Genomic DNA, 17,557 nt, shown 5'->3' with positions numbered 1-17,557 from the left:
AGGCCGATGTTCAGGAAAAACTGATCATGCCTCAAAGAGACATTTGAGCAGACCGAGAGGGATTCAGCAAGCATTCACTTGATTCTTCTAGATTAACATAGTTCTTGTTCTTTTCAAAACATCATCTGTAATTTGTGCAGCAAAGTTATCCACTGTGCTCATCTCGCAATCATGTCCAGTCTCCTCAGACCACAGGTGACATTGCTGCTGTCACAGTTCTGCTCACAGCACCTCACCACCAGTGCCACTGCAGGCAGGGATGGGAACAGCTGAGCCACTTCCACAGCCCCAGACACAAAGCCAGGCCTGGCAGCTAGGCCAGCAATACCAACAGAGGGAGGCACTGCTTACCTGGCATGAAGGTACAGAAGGCATCCTTGGAGACAATGCTTTTCTATGCAGCTTCCCATTGCATGCAGACAGCAGCACAGCTTTCAGTTCAGGCTGGCAAATGCTGTATACAACTGCAGAGGAATGGCACAAGCACCTTTATTGCCTTGGGCCACCTCTCTTCATAAAGCAGAAGGGGTACCTGGGATTCCAGTGAGATGGAGAACCTTATCTTTCACTATATCACAGCCGCTGCCAAGATGAGATGTGACAACACGCTGTTGAGTACCGACTTCCCTGGTAAAGCAAAGAAGAATTAAGTCAAAGGCATATTATAGGTAAGTGAATTACCAGATACAAGACCTTCCAGAAGACTACAGAAAAGTATTTAAAAGATACACATAGGTCAGAAATCAGTTTTACAACTCATTTAAAAAGCAGATTTCCTCAACACTGCTTCACTTCCTCCTGGTCACATTAAGATCAGCATTCATGTCAGGACAATACAAAGCATAACCTCGATCTGAAGTGGGTACAGGGAAAATGATACCACATTGGAGGCACATCTCAGGATCACAGGCAACCGCACTGCAGTTTGAACCACCTGAAACATGACCTCACCACATTCAAACTCTTCTGCTTCCATTCTGCGCCATTTATCTCCAAAATCAAAATTAAAGAGCACAATGAAAAGAGCCTGGCTCTGCATCTTGGCTCCCTCCCACCCGAGGCAGTGATATGCGTGCACACCAGTGAGACCCCCAGCCTTCTCCTCTTGAGACTAGGTAGACAAGAGCAGTTGTGTGCTCTGCATCATCATCACAGTTGTGAGTTGTGAGAAGAACTGTTCTGGACCCCGAACTGCCAGAAGGACATTGAGTTGCTCAAGCACATGCAGGAAACAGCAAAGTTGGTAAAGAGACCAAGAGAGAAAGAAGACTAGTGAGGAACTGCTGAAGGAACTGGGGCTGTTTGATTTGGAGAAGTTTGAGGGGAGACCTCAATGCTCTCTACTGGAACTACCTGGAAATGCTACTGGAACTACCTACAAGAGAGGTCTCAATCTCTTTTCTCAGGTGACAAATGACAGGACACAAGGAAAGAGCCTTAAGTGGGGCCAAGGCAGCTTTAGATTAGATATTAGGAAAGATTTCTTGACATAGGAGGTGCTCAAGTGTTGGAATGCACTGCTCAGGGCAATGGTGCAGTCCCCATCCCTGCAGGTATTTAAGAGACACGTGGATGTGGCACTAAGGGACATGGGTAAGTGGTGGGATTTGATAGGCCAGGCTGATGGTTGGACTCAGTGATCCTGAAGGTCTTTTTCAACCTAAACGACTCTTTTGATTCTAATCACAGCTTCTTTAAGGTCTCATCTTTTTGTGATGAAGAGCTCCACATAATGGAGCAGAAATTCCACTACGGCCCACGAGAAGCCCACGCTGGATCAGGTTTATCCTGAAAGCCCATGCTTCAACAACAGAGAAGTGTGACAACGATGGGAGGAAGAGAGAAGCTGCTGTGGGCTTAGCACAGGCCCTCATGCCCATCCCCCTGTGCTTCTCAAGGTGGGGAGTTAGAGCACTATGTTTAATTGGCAATAAATCAATTAATTTTCCCTAAGTCAAATCTGCTTTGTCTGCTACAGTAAGCAGTAAGTGATCTCCCCATCTTCACCTTGACCCACCAGCTTTTCCATCTTATTTTCTCCCCATCCTATTGAGAAGGAGTGAAAGAAAGGTTAAGTGGGAACTGGCCATGGTCAACTCACTCACCCACCAAACCAAAGCCCTTCATATTTTAAATTCTTCCCAGGGTATTCTTTCCAATGCTGTGTGATTAGCATCGGCATATGAACTCAAACTCAGTAAACAATTCTACAGAACTAACAAATAAAGGCCATTCCCTGTCAGATGAAAAGGAAGAAAAAAAAATAGATGCTCAAAAGTGAAGCAAGTTTTAGTACTATACTGTTCAAGTGCTCGTTATCACCTCACCTTCCATTTATTTCTCCAAGTTACAGCTGGACTTCAATTCTGAAAGATTCTGAAGCTTAAATAAAGAGGGAGAAATTGAATTGTTATGAAAGAACATGTTGTTTTCAAACAAAACTCTTTTAAGTATAGAAATGGTTTGCTTTCACCCCTAGCAGAGGAGTATTTCACTACTGGGAAGAACTGAATCAGCAATGAAGATTTTGCTTCTCCCCCTGAAATACACGCACTTGCTTTGAAATATAGGGATGAAGGATTTTATTCTAAGAATTCATTCATAATAAATAAAAGGAAAATAGTTTCAAGCTGAACTGCTTTGCAAATTAGAGCTTCACTTCAGCTTTTTCCATTTCATGAGTCAAAACTTCTCCTTTTTATTAAGTGCAGCTGAAATTTCAATTTCCTTGTGACTGAATATAGTGCTCCATTCAAGCCACAAAAAATATTCTATTTATTGGAATGCTTCAGTTTCAGATCATTCTGAGCTAATATTTGCTCAGCTCAGCTAAACTGAAAACCAGAAGCATGTCTGTATTTAAATAAAGCAGAATAATTTTCTCCAATCCTGTATCTGTGTCAGCCTAATCAGGTCACTGGTGGGAGCTGTGGACTGGTAGAAACACAAGACTTTCTCTTTATGAAAAATGACTGCCCTTGCTTTCAAGCAATCTAGTTTGCGTCAACATTGCTTTTCTCGGTAAACAATAGGCTCTAAGTGGCACATCCATTCCTCTTCAGTACAGACAAGTCTTGGAATGTTATTTTTAGGCATCTCACAGTAATAATGCGTTCAATGCAATGCTTGGAGCATATCTATGGTAATTATTCTTTGTCTGTTCTCTTGCATTGGTCAGCTCCAGAGACACCTCATAAAACCGCAGCCCTACTTGGCTGCAGAAATGGCAGCAAAACCATGTAATCCTCTGGTAACACTCGGCTGGCTTTGAACAATGCCACTGCATCAAATTAATTAAGCGCAGACACACCCACCTCTGGCTGAAAATGCCAAACTGAACCTCAGCATGACTCTTCCTGCTTTAGCTGCCTCTAATTCTCCCCCATTTCCTTTACATGCTAACAGAATAACCCAAGTTGGAAGGGACCCACAAGGATTGTCAGCTCCCAGGTCACGCAAGAATTGCAAGTAACACAGGTTATCAGAACCAAACCAGCCCTGAGCTGCTGACCTCCATTGCAGCCATATCAAATAACCCCACGCTGCTTTGTACACAGCTCCTCAGGTTCTCAGTCCAGGTCTCCAGATGAGGTGTATTACAAGAAGTTCGTCAATATCCTCAGTAATTTAGTAGTACTTCTGGTCACCATGGCATGGTTCTCAAAAAACTCACTCCCCTGGAAGTAAACATTAAAAAGATGCCAAACCCGACCAAAATAATCTAATGACTGTATTTAAATACATGCTTTGTCATCCACATTACTAGGCTAAATACGTAAATGTCTTTGCTATACATTTAGTAGTCAGTGTGCTGAGCAGAGGCAATTCTGCTTACTCAGACTGCTCTCTAATCACAAGTCATCTCTACTGAGAAATCATCTGAGGTGCCTGTCATGCTGTAGCATACAAGCAGCTCATCTGAGCTTTTTAATGATTTATTAATGCAGTCAATCTGGTAGTGGTAGCTCTGGTTATCAGAGAGCTGCAGTTAGCAGTGTTGATTGTGCAGTATAACATGCTAACCTATCCTTGCAATGTAGTGCAGGTTAGACTGGGACTGCTTTGACTAGGCCTGACTCTTGTTTTAACAAGCAGATGTCTGTCTGCATCAAAAGGAGATTTGTCCTCTGCCCAATACAGACATTATTCATAGGATGCCTTAAGGTTCTTCATCCCATTTAGTGCAATGTCAGGTCACTATCTTCCTCCAGGAAATGCTGTTAATCAGCATGATGCGATTTGTCTTTTCTAGGTTGACGACACCCAGCTCTGTGACTTTTCAAAGCCTAGCCCTGCATACTCTGTCATACCTCTTCAAACATGAGAATTAATGCAAAACTGCTTCCACTTGAAGTCAGATAAAAGATGGTCTGTTAATGGGTCCAGGCACTTCAGAACAAACTGCTCTTTCCCACACTAAATTCTGGAAATGGAAACATCAATTTAAATTCTTGTGTAAGGATTTGGTGTTAAACCTGCATCAGCTTGGTTCAGACAATCTCAAAGCAAAGCAGTGCATGGCTCCAGCAGCCCCTCCAGCAGCACAGCGGCTGCACCTTCACTCCATCCAGAACAGCTGCCCATGGCCTGTGCTGCCAAGGCAAGGGTTCATTCTTAAGGAAGATTCAGAGCTCCAGAAGTCCCTGGCAAAAGATGCTTGGTGCCTGCAGCCATATTACATACAGGGAGATTGCTTTTTCTGAACCCAGAGCTCTCAGTCTGAACTGTTCTCCCAACAATTAATCTGACATAAGACAAACTTGAGAACTTGATCTGAAGTCGTAAACAGTAACAGATGCCAACATTAAGTTTCTCTCCATCCAACTCCTAACAAAAAGGCCACTACTATATTATCCCTTCTCATAACTTCAACAGCACCATGGCCAAAATGCTTATGGGGCAAAATCATTCCCCAAGCCACACAAACAGGCTTTCAGAAGAAAAGGTTCGACTCTTCGTTGACATGAAGTTGATCAGAAGTTGACCAAAGCAACAACAGATTGAAAAAACCTCTGGTTTGAAATCAGAAGGCAAAAGCAGCAAACCGGGAAAGTGATGTGATTTGCTGATCCCCTAAACGAGAATTAATCCTTTTTTGTTTATTTATCTAGAAAATACGTATTTCTTCCTCCAATAAGTCTCCAATCCATTCAGGCAGACCAGCTTTTAAAACAAGAAGATATCAAAGCAGTGAATAATTAAAAGGCTGTTTCAGAGATTGTCAGTACTGATTATATACCAGAGGAATCTCCTGATAAACACAAGTGAAAAGGAGACCAGAATATTTGGAGTTCTGATTCATTAAAGACTGGCAGCAAGGCCTGAATCTCTTTGTGAGTTGCACTTCATTTACCACATTAATACTAGGTGGAACAGAGAAGTTTCCTCAGACACATTAATCAAAATCTAGTCCAATGCCTTTAGAAAAGCCTTTAAGAGATTACTCCTCCTCGGCTGTTTAAAACAAACTTTGAAAATAGTTCAGAAGGTCAAAAAATCCTTGATTTTTTGGCCCAATGCACAGGGATGGTGCTTTCTTAAATACGTCCTTTAACAAACCCTACCAACAGCCAGAAAAGTACAGCCGTTGGGTACAGATTATTGCTCATCTCAGAGAGGCTGAAAATCAGCACGGCAGTTCAGTTTTCCAGAGCCGAAGTCAGAACTTCCGTAAGCACAAAAAAGTAATCACAACACCAAAAAAAGAAGAGAAGAATTAAGAGACAGGGAAGGCCCACAGCAGAAGGCCCTGGATTTTAAAGGCAGAACAGCACTTCTTCTCTCTAGACCCAACACTTCAGTACCTTATAGTTGTTTGCCTGAATGCTGAAGAGATATCCAGGCAAATGTAACAATTGGCAGTGATCTCAGGATCTCTGAAGGATGCTGTCTGGTATTTCTACATGTGTGACAAGCTTGTTGACAGAGCCATCAGTACTTCCTGGGAAGAAGGGGATAGCTGTGCAACTCCTCTTTTCAAAGCACCACAAGCAGAGATGTTCTGAAAGGCTCCCTGTGCTGGCTGCTGCACTGCACTACTTAAGTAGTGAAAAATGTAACAGTAATCAAGAAAAAAAAGCAAGTTTTGGTTTTTGTAAGGTGTGGAAGACCTTATTTATGACTCAAACAGGCTGCGTGAATATATGTGTGTATCAATTAGCACAGCAGAAATCACAACTCACTGCATGAGCAAAATTCCACATATGCTACTTCTGAACCCCATTTGCTCCCAACAGTGTTAAATTATCCCTCACAAAGCAAAACAAAACGAAGACAAAAACGTCACACCAACAGTGAGCACATACAAACAAACAAGCTGCCATACAGCTATAGAAATTGCTTGCCAATAACAACAGAAATTGAAGACTTTGCTCCCAAATACAATTATTTGTATTGTACTCAATGCACTCATTGTGTAATAATCATTTAAAACCTAACAATCTGTATAATTAACAGATGATGTACTACAGATATCACTGCAATAATCCACACTCTGATATCAATTTATATTTTTTCCCAAGAGTGTGGAGGTCAGTTTATCAGGATGAATTACCTTTACTTACCATTTTGCCCAATGCAGCTACTTTTCCCCCAAAATAAATGCGGTTCCAGCAGTTCCAAAATCTTCAGGAAATGCAGATGGGAAGAGTGGAGACCAGAGAACCGGTTCAGAAGGCTAAGACTGAACAAATGGAGAATGAAAAACATTTGAGAAGATAGAGATATTTCAGCTGACACTGAAGCACCCTGAGCACTGGACAGAAGCTATGAATACAAACTGAGATGCAGCCGTATTTAATCTCTGCAAAATGTTTCTGCCAGTCTTCTCTTCCAAGTGGGCAATAAAGAGAAACGGAAACAAACTCCCACAGGAACATGGAAAACACACTTTGCTGCGATGCTTCTGTTATGGGAATTGTCTGTGGCCTACAGCACATGGAAGCAAGCAGCCCGTTGGAGCAGCTCCAGTCAAAGTCACTTGGCAGACCAGCAAGAGCTGCTGCAGTGAATTAGAGCTCTGCTCCTTTCGGATCAGGAGTGAGAAAAGGCAGACTTGTTCTGAGACCAACCCAGGGCTCACTTCAAATGTCACCTTTTTAGAACTGCAGGCATTGCCATTCTTTAAGTGTAAAGAAAAACACTTCTTCAAAATTATGAGCTATAACCTCTTCACAATGTTACAACACTGGTCAGTTCTAATTCAATTAACAGTTCTTTTCTTGCTGCACTCGTCCATATTTTTAAACAATCATTAAAATAGACATGAAAGTTGCAAACCTGAGGTGGTGAAATAATGTTAACTGATGAATATCTCAGTTTTCCTATGTATTTTGATATTGAAATCCCACAAAAGGATGACAGGATGCAGCACCAAGGCTTGCGATTCAGGCTCTGATGACTGAATTACATTGCATCAAAAGGAAACATGCACTGACAAAACTTGGATGCAGTTCTTCTTTCATTCAAATGCAGTGGGCTTTGTTCCCTAGCTGAAACATTGGTGTGACAAAGCACATCTCTTTGTACATCAGTGCAAGACTTTTAGGGCTGGCGCAACACTGAAGTTAGCGCTGCTTTGTGCAGAGAGTGTTAAAAGTTATCAACTAAGGTCTCTTTCTACGTGAACTACCTCCATGTCCTGTGATTTTGTTGTGTATTAATGCTTCAAACCAGCAGCTCTCAAACCGCACCCAGTAAGTGTTCAGGATTCCCATATGGTTATGCTTGAGGCTGGATGACAGAAGCAGGGAAAGAGGGAAGGGAAGACCACACTGTTTCAGTAATATCATCAAATATCATTAACATCCCACAGCCTACAAAAAACAAGCAAACGAAGAAAACAACAAGGAAACTTCCTGCAGTGATAACATGTTATCCAAAAACTGCTGAAACTCAACCGTGAGTGAGTTGAGCAAGAGTAACTCAGGTCGCAGTTTAAGCTTTTTGCATAATTAGTTTACATTTAATCAGACTGCTGGTATGGAAACATAATTACCATTCACAGACCTTTAATTGAAATTGTCACAGCACTACTGCTAGCTTCTTCTCCAGGTCTGCTAAAATGGATTTCTACTCCACAGACACTAAGTGGGGATGGCAGTTCTCCTCAATACTGCCATGCACCAGGCTGACCAACGCTCCTCACACTCATACTGGTGAAGTTAGACCAAAAAAACACCAGAGTTCATTTGAAATAATGCATGTAATAAATTAACTTCAGCTGACATTAATTGTACCGAACACATTTGAGCTCATGCACGACCATCAAACTCATGGTGTGGATTCTAACCATTCCAGTAAAACTTACCTCTAAAGGGATAAATCCACACAAACTGTGATTTATATTCAGAAATGCCAAAGACCATTGGTGACCTTTCTTAGGCCTCTGCCTTCCTGAAATGAGTTCTATGATTCACCTGTGTGCAGAGAACATGTGCACAGTGCTCTTTAAAATTAAAATGAGGATTCCACCTACACCCGAGTGATTGTCAGCCAAGTGTTTAGAAATAGTGTTAAGTAACAATACCTTCTTACACGTGCATTGACTTCCAATGCATTAAGGAGAGCAGGACAGAGGCAGCCTTACAAAGAAGGCTTCTCACAAGAGTGCTGTTAAGGCACCTGTGGTCTTCTCAACTCCATCATCATTGTGCCTCTCATTCTGAACCACTCTCAAACTGGGGCTGTTGAATACTTTTCAGTACTTGTAAAAACTAGGTATGCTTGTATGATTCAATTCTCTACCCTATCCTTTTTCTTACAAGCTCCAAAGGCAGCAGCATCAGAGAACTCCTAACTGGGCTGGTACCACACATCCCAGTCTGACTGGATGACACAATCACAAAGGAAAAGCGTCAGTTAACTTCAGACTTTTTTCCTTCAGCTCCTCTTGTTTGCTTGGCCTGCCTGGGAAGCCCAGCCTTTATTATCTTTCATGGGGATGTGCAGTGAATGCAATGACATTTACAGCTGCTCAGTACTTGATGAGCAGCAGCCAGGGTTAGCCAGCAGGGTCAAGACAGAGTAAAGCTGTGGGGAGATAATGTACGCTTACAATTTGACTTAAATTCTCCACAAGTTTAAATTACTTTCAATGAAACCACTGAAGATTTGACAAATGAGATGAATGACCCCCTGAGACCTAACATTTCACAGGGAATTTGCAGTGAAATTAAATTAACAGGCAAATTTTAAGCATGTCGTTTTCACCATTAAACAAAGATCTTTTTATCATTTACTTTCTCCACATTATCTAACTTTGTCAGGCTTCAATCACCTCTCCTGTGAAAGCAGTGCCAATTATTTATTCATTAATGTCAGAAAGTCCCTGTCTCCACACATGTGCATGTACCCACATAGCTCTGCACTGTGCATTTCAGCAGCTACAGCTGAGACAAACAGATCTGTTCTGGAGGAAAAGGTGGACTCTGGCAGCTTGGCAGCTTCTTCCAGCTGCAGGAGGGGTTGCTGTCTCTCCAGACAGATCCTCCCAGCTCTGATAGGACAGAGCCACCTCGGACCCCTACAAAGGGGTTTTGGACATGTTTTCAGAAGTGAGTACCAAACCCATGTGTGTCATTTCTGTGTTCCACAAGGTGCCACTCAGGGAAGGCACAGGGACTGCCAGAGCAGCAGTGCATCAACAAGACAAGGGGATGCAGGGAGCGGCACCTGGCGAAGCGGGGGATGCCAAAGCGTTACCTTGGAAGCCTCGGGAACCGAGAGCAACGAGGGCCTGCAGCCACCTGAGCCCAGGCTGGGACTTGCCTTCTCACAGCGCAGCAAGGCAGGCTGTGGGCAGCGCTGGGCACAGATCCCAAGAAGAACACGGCCACTGCAGGAAGCGGCGTCGGACATCTCACGGGCTGCAGCGGTGCGGCAGAGCAGAGCGGGACAGTCCTTTCCTGGGCAGTGCCGGGCCTGATGCGCCCCACGGTACGGTTGGCCCTTCGCCGTGCCCGGCAAACGTCGCGGGAGCGCGGGGAGCCCCCGGCGGAGCTCCGAGCTCCGGTAAGCCCCGAGCTGGGCGGCGAGCGTCGGGGCGAAGAGGACGCGCCTTCCGCTCACGGCGAGGTACGGCCGTGTCTGTAGGCGGACCTGCGCCAGGTTCTCCTGGCAGTGGGGAGCGAGCAGGGAAAGGAGCCCGGACAGCGGAGGAGTCGAGGGCTCCCTGTGCCGCGATGCGCGGTCCCGCTTTTCCTTCTTGTTCTCCCCCTCGACCCGGTGCCGTCCGACTCCGCTCTCCGCGTTTGTTGCAGCTCCTCTTCTCCCGTCCCGCCGACTCCGGCGGCGGTGCCCGAAAAAGAACCGGGTTGCAGAGCAGAGCCCCGTCCGCCGCAACGAGCGGCCGCCGCCGCCCCGCAGGCGGTGACAGGTAGCGGCTCCCGGCGCCCCGCCTGCTGCCGCCCCGCACCGCCCGCATCGCGCCCGTCCGCGCGGTGCTCTCGCCGTGCCACCCGCGGCCCCCGACCTCGCGCCGTGCCCGCCGCCGCCGCGTGCCGTCCTTCCGCCCCGTGCTGCCCCGCCTGCCCTTCCCGGCCCTGGCAGGCGGTGCCCGTGCTGGCGGTGCCGGTGCTGGCTGCGGCCCCCAGCTTCCTCGGCGGCCCCCGGCTGCCCCGCCTGCCGAATGCGGGCCGGCAGCCCAGAGGGGGCTGTGTGAGGGACGGGGGGAGAGCGGCCCAGGGGGCATCGGGGGCCGATAGAAGTAGATGAGGAATTAGAGGATGGGGAGATAGTCGTTGTATAGATAGTAGGTAGCAAGATAGTTAGCGGTGACGTAGATAGTTGATAGCAAGATAGATAGCTGGTGGTGATACAGGTAGTGAAGAGATAGCAAAATGGATCTTTAATAGAGAGGTGGGTTGTGGATAGCAAGGTACTTCGTGGCAAGCAAGAGTTACTAGTGGTGTAGGTAGATCACAGGCAGACAGCTGATAGGGAGATAGTGGATAGAAGGACAGGTGACTGCGAGATAGTTAATTTATAGACTGCGATACAGACAGTTACTAAAAAAAAAAATCGCCATTTCAGACAAGCCACTGAGTCCTGGGACACCACTCTCCAGTGCAGTGAAGATCAACACCTGATGCTGCTCCAGCGCCGGCAGAAGAGCAGCAGCTCTGCAAAGACCCGTCCTGCCAGCAGAGCATCGCAGAGAAGAAGCCGAGCCTTCTGCTCACAGGAAGGCACTCGTGCTGCAGCCGCCTCCCCGGCAGCCCCGCACCGCCCCGCCTGCAGCCGCGGCCCCGACAGGGCAGCTGCGGGTGCTGGGCCGGCAGCCCAGTGCGGGCTGTGCGAGGGGACGGCATAGCTGGGGCGTTGGGGGCTGAGGGTTGTGTATAGCAAAAGAGCGTGGTGGTTTTTTTTTTGGTGGTGGTGAGTGGGAGGGGTTTTAATGCTGAAATATCACTCGAGCTTCACAGCAGTCAGTGTGACTCGCAAACTGTGAATCACTTTTAGCTGAACCAGAGCACAGCACTGTGCTCTGTGTTTCTCCCCATGCTTGCAACTTGTGCAATGTGGAGCTCAGGTTTTGACAGATGCAGAGGAAGTCAGAGCAGTTTTGCCTTTAAACAGGTCCTGCCCAAGCTTACACACCAAAAGGCTGCACAGCAACGTTTGTCTGTAGCAATTTGATGTTGGAGAGTTACAGAATTATTTGTAAGGTTTGCCACGTACTGCAGAAAAGCAGGAATAAGTCCGAGCAGAAGGATAAGCTGCATATTCAACAACCCATTCGTTACATTTGACTAATTAGAACATAAAGCCATTTAAGCAGTCAGCAGAATTTGAGTCACAGAGCATAAATGCATTTACTTCAGCAGAACAAAATACAACTCCTAGCTCTTGGTTGCCCTTTTGAGGATGTTAACAAAGAAAACAAAGAACAAACCACAACACTCCTTGTTGAAGAAGCAGATCCCAACCACCACCTTCCCATTGGCTCTCTGTGAGCTGCTGTTGCTGCACTTGGAGGAAATCCCGATGCACCCCGATAGACAGCAGGGAAGAAAACCAACAGGTGTCCCTTCAGCATAGTGTGTGAACCATCAGCTTTTCCCCACTGAAGGACACCGCTGGCAGGAAGTCAATGACTGTGGGTGTCTTCTTCTGCCACTCACCAGGCACACAGCTCAGCTGAGTTCACAGGTGTCATCTTCCATTGGATTTATAGAGGGAGATGTTCCCTGCTGTGGCCCTCTGAAACTGGTGGTGTTGGACTTCAGAGGACCAGAGGAGGGCAAACGATGACTTGGCTGCAGCTCCAGTACACGGCTTTGTACTGTGTAGCCACTGCATCTCAGAAGATGCTCATTTTGTGATGGCACTGTGCCTAAAACCCTTGTTCTGGGCCAGGGCTGTATTCAAGGCACAATGGCACAGCCAAAACCTCTCCGAAAATACTCGGAGTAGCATGACCAGTGCTACAGTAGGCATTTCTGCAGTCACGTAGTGCAGGTAATTCCAGGATGGCACACTGGTAGAGACAAGACAGACAAGTGACCCAGAACAAGCCATGAACAAATGCATCCTCCCACAATGCTTCTGTTTGCTGCAGGGACCTCATGGCTGGATAGGTGGAAATCACTGCCCCATATATGTAGAGAAGGCTGTAAAGAAAGCTTAAGCTCATCCAGACCACTGCTGAGGGTTCTGTGTGGTGGGAAGATGCTCCCCAAGCTGCAGGAAACAATCAAATAACCCAAAAGAAGCACAGGTGTGGCTGATTTAACGTGTCCCCATTTGCAGTCTCTAAATACCTCTGTGGTAAGCTCTGAAGATCCCAGTTTACCTGCGACGAGGAAACGGAGACAGCAAGCTAACAGACAAGTGGAGTGGATTTCACAGCACCGCCATTCATTGCCTCTCCTTCAGCTGCGCCGCTTACAGCACGGAAACAATCCTGCAGCCGTAAGAGGAAACCCGTCCTGCTGGGAGTTACGAGTCTAGGAAGGATCTCATTGGTGTTGCTGTGTGCTTCAGTGCTGAACCATTGCGTGCAGCAGGTGGGAAGCATCACACGAGGCCGTGGGGCGTCTGCAGCGCGGTAATAAAGGAGGCAGCGGCTGAGAACTGCCGAGCCCAGAGCGGCGCCTGGAGAACGCGGTGGGCACCATGGCATGGGGAGAGCATCAGAGCTTCAGAGCAAGTGTCTGCAGATTTCTTAACTGGAAGGCGTGGATTTAACTCTCTTGTTGCCACGTCCTTTCCTCTCTTCTTGGCTTGCCTTCTGCCTGTGGCTGGATAAGGACAGCCCCCAGTCAGGTGTGCATCGCTTTCATTTTCATTCGCGTGGATTTAACTCTCTTGTTGCCTCATCCTGTTGCAAAGAGGTGAAAGAGGAAACTTATTTGACTACTAAATGAATAACACTTTATTTTCTCTTGTTCTCTGACCCAGGAATTAACCAAAAAGCTTCCCTGGCCAACAAAACCAAAGATTTTCTTACGACAGCCTGGATTTCACATGTACAGAAAGGGAAAAGGACCACAGCATTTACAGTAGAAGTTGCCATAAAAGGAATTCCAGAATTAAAAACACAGTGGCCATCATCCCTTCACACAGCACAGCAGCAACACAACATCCTAGTAACTGTACCTCTAGGGTCAATTCCTGATTCACATCTGGCACTGTTTTGACAAACGAGGCTGGGGATTGTGTTCCTGTGCAATTCAATCACCTCTGCTCAAACATCTGTGCCCCAGCTGACCCATTTACATACATGAATGAGAGCTTCCTTTAAGAACACTCATCCTGTAGTTTATACTTGTGCTCCTCCTATAAGACTAACACAACTAAGAGTTACTAAGGCAAGAGTTCCACCTTCTCATACCAGCAATAGTCACCTTTGAACATTCTGTTCCTTACAGCCCGTATTTTTTTTTTTTTTTTAGAATCACAGAATGGTTTGTTGTTGGAAGGGACTTCAAGGATCACGAATCTCCAACCCCCAGCCACAGGCAGGGCCACCAACCTCCACGTTTAATACCAGCCCAGGCTGCCCAGGGCCCCATCCAATCTGGCCTTGAACATCTCCAGGGGTGGACAGGGCATCCACAGCCTCTCTGGGCAGCTGTTCCAGCACCTCACCACTCTCATAGGAAAGAACTTCCCCTTGACACCCAGCCCAAATCTTCCCTCCTTCAACTTAAAACCATTTTGCTGTTGCTTAATGTAAATTCACTGTCTGTGTGAACTCAGATGACAAAATGAGCAGAGCTGTAGCTTATTCCAAGGTGAGAGGAAAGCTAATCTCACCATATGTGCTGACATGGCCTATGGCGTGTTCACAGCCATCATCGCCTTTGGCTTCAAGAAAAACTGCTGTCTGCTTCTTACGCCACGTTTGTTGAAGGTGGGTTCTGCCTTGGCACAGCATCCAAAACCATCCCAAGATCCATAATGGGGTTTGCTACAGAGTGCTGTCTCACATTCCTCTCACCAAGGCTTACGCAGCATTTTGCTGTTTTGTATTACAAGAACTGTGATTGCTTCTGCAGCCAATTACCTGTGTTAAAAGAGAGCAATAGGGGCAGAAATGCATCACTTGATACTATAAACACATTTTAATTAGGTTTTCAGGTCTCATAATTGAGGAGGATATCAGCTTTCCCTGCAAGCTGTAAGTGCCACTATGAACAAGCAACTTTTTTTTTTTTTTTGTGCATAAGGAATGCATGCAATTTTTTTCTTTTTGTGGAGCTGAATTGCATATATAAGCTCACATAAGGCAATCTGAATGTATGAGTTTGGTCCTGCAGAGTACTGCATACATATTCACTATGCCAACTGGTAGCACAATTTGGCTGACAAAGGCCATTCCACAGATGGCTTACCCTGCTATGCTTAGATCAAAAGTGCCCTGTGCAACAAGCCCTCCACTACCATGTATTTGTGTCTACACGCCTGCATTCTGGTAAGGGAAGCCAAGAGATGAAAGTAACGAACCAAAATCTGTGGTTTAATTGTGTGAATACACAAACATTTGATAAATGTACCCCTGCTACTGTAAGTGCAGTCAGGAAGAAGGGAGGGCTCACAGTAACTCAAGACAAGAGACAGGATGGTCTCAAACACAAAAGCCAGCTGACCAGACAAAGGTCTTGCCAAAATCTAAACTAAACCATGCAGGTAGGCTAAGGCAGGAGCAAGCGTAACCTAAAGCAACCTACAGTAACCAAATGGTTTGTGAAGGCCCAAATCCATATGTAGTTACATGCCTAGAACAAAGGAGGAGATGTAAGCAGTATCACCACGCAGTACACAATCCCTTCCCTGTGCCATACATAAATGAGGAAATGCCAAATGGAGCATGCAACAATGGAAGGAATGACACAGGGCATACGTAACAGGAAAGCCTTCTGGCTCAGTAAAACAGTGCTATAAACATCAGACAGGGACGATGCAAAGGTGTGAGGGCTTTGCAAATGACTGCCTAGCACCCAACAACCTCCAGCCCACGTGCAGACTGACTGCATGGACCCAGCCCCAGCTGCTGGGACAGCAGCACACAACCTGTGGTTGAACAGCAGTCTGCAAGGTTAAAGCATGCAGACTGCCACAGTTCCAAAGGATAAAAACCTCTCCCAGGATATTTATAAACTTGAGGGGCTGGGAGGGGTGGTATTTCCACTCATTTTGACAGTGTAAGAACATGAATGTAGGCTATAAACTTGTCCTGGAATGAATTCCCCAAGTCTGCTGTTACAAAGCAATCAAAACAAGGAGTTTCAGCTACCAGATTCTTCCACTTTTCCTTAAGCTGACAATTTAAAGAAGTTGAGAGATTCACAGAATAGCTTTGATTATGCAACATCGTTATTTCCAATGCATAGACACAGAAGTTACTCCAGCGCTTCCCAGAGACAAGATGGGATGCACCCAAAATCATCATTAGCACACATTCTAAGAAAAAAGCTAATCACAAAAGTTTTTTGTTGCTGTTGTTTGTTGTTAGTTTTGTCTCCCCAAATCAGATGTCATTCTAAGGACACATCAGGTGACAGCAGCGGTGCAGAACAATTTGCTCTGGGCAGACCATCAGCCTCTGCCAGCACAGGCCGGGCTGCGCCCTCAGCTCCTGCAAGCAGCCCCAGGCAGCAGCTGCTAGGGGACACCTCTGAGAGCTGGGCTGGCACTGCCAGCTCCAAATGCCTGAGCACTTGGACATGAAGCAGAGGTGTCATCAGGAGCACAGCAAGAGCCAGCACACTTACAGCAATTCTACCCAGTGCTTGACACTCCAGCTATCTGAGAGATGGGGGCTGAGATCAACATTGCACCTCCAACCTCCACTGGAAAGAACACAACCCTCTATTTAGCTTCTTCAGCAGAGCTACGAGGGCCAGAACATCTCTGCAACAGCACATCTCCTCCTGCACATCCAAGTGGGGAAAGCTGTGTCTTTCAATGCAGTGCAGCTGTCACACACGTGGTTTAAAGGCATCACCAGAGAAACAGCCAGATGCTGATAGGAGCAGAGGACTAAGGAAGCAAACAGCCAAGTAATTGCATCTTTTGTCAATGCCATTTTACTCCTCACAGGAGTGCTGTGGGTGATAATTGACATTGTCGTGAAGTAAAACAGCAGCTGCCTCTGGGCACCGTGGAACATGTGCTGCTTTGAGACACCCTGACCTGAGAGAGTGAACACAACCACCTCACAGCAGTGAGGTCATGCATTAGCCAGCAACTGCAGCACGAGGCCCTGCTCACCCTGCAGGGCATGGCACAGGACTTCTTCGCAAACAACTGGTTTTAAAGTCATGAGCTGTATCTAGCAGCAGCCAAGAGCAGGGCAGCAGATGAGTGCTCAGGCACTCTGGTTTTCTCCCAGCTCTGTGTCTTGCAAGATGTGGGGAACTACATTAACTCCAGACAGGGGTGCTCTGGGTGCGTTCCTCAACACTGGCATCGCTGCTACTGAGCATCCAAAACTCCTCCAGGAATACAGGGGAGATGACATCTGCACACCCCTGCAGCCTGCCCAACATCACCATGGATTTAAATCTCCTTAACTATTATTAATGCCTGTAAGACTGTAATAGGATGATAATAGCAGCATGGCAAAGTTCTTGGCTACAGCAAGTGAAAACAAGCCCAAATGCAGCAGCCACAAATACAGAAATAAAGGAAAAAAAGCTGCTTACCTTTGGAAGGCCTCAAATAAGCAGAAACCTCCAGCAAGAAATGCCCTCACCTCCACTGCCAACCCTTAAATGAGGGTTGGGAAGGGGTGCATCCTGCCTCCACCCCTTCATCGCTCAGCACTACTTGCACCTGAGCTCCCCTGGGTTGGTCCTGCCTTCCCACCAGGTGCTCCATCACTGTTTCAGGCTGTGACTGAGCATTGCCACTACAATGCCCCTAATGAATTCATTAAGTTAGCCATATAAGATAAAATGAAGAGCTCTGAAAGTTATACTGTCTGAAGGAGTAAAAGTAGAATAGCTTGTGCTGCTGTGCATGCAGGGCCATAGAAGCTGCTACTGACATCAGCCTCCTTCGTGTACTCAGAGGGCAAGCAGAAGCAGAGGAAAAGGTCCCTATGGAACAA

General features: G+C 46.4%; 1 long non-coding RNA gene across 1 annotated transcript; it reads right to left on the bottom strand.

The window, feature by feature from the left end:
• Positions 1-11,794: 11,794 nt before the first annotated feature.
• LOC122187718 lies at positions 11,795-17,179 on the bottom strand. The gene is made up of 3 exons (XR_006181392.1): positions 17,151-17,179; positions 14,260-14,509; positions 11,795-13,321 (listed from the first exon to the last, which is right to left on the bottom strand). It is a non-coding gene; the product is annotated as an uncharacterized LOC122187718 (long non-coding RNA).
• Positions 17,180-17,557: the final 378 nt, after the last annotated feature.

Source organism: Lagopus leucura, unplaced genomic scaffold (assembly GCF_019238085.1).
Source record: "Lagopus leucura isolate 7727_CA_CO unplaced genomic scaffold, USGS_WTPT01 Super-Scaffold_100050, whole genome shotgun sequence".
NCBI classification, from domain to species: Eukaryota; Metazoa; Chordata; class Aves; order Galliformes; family Phasianidae; genus Lagopus; species Lagopus leucura.
The sequence above is the reverse complement of the archived record's forward strand: the minus strand, read 5'-3'. Positions and strand labels throughout refer to the sequence as shown.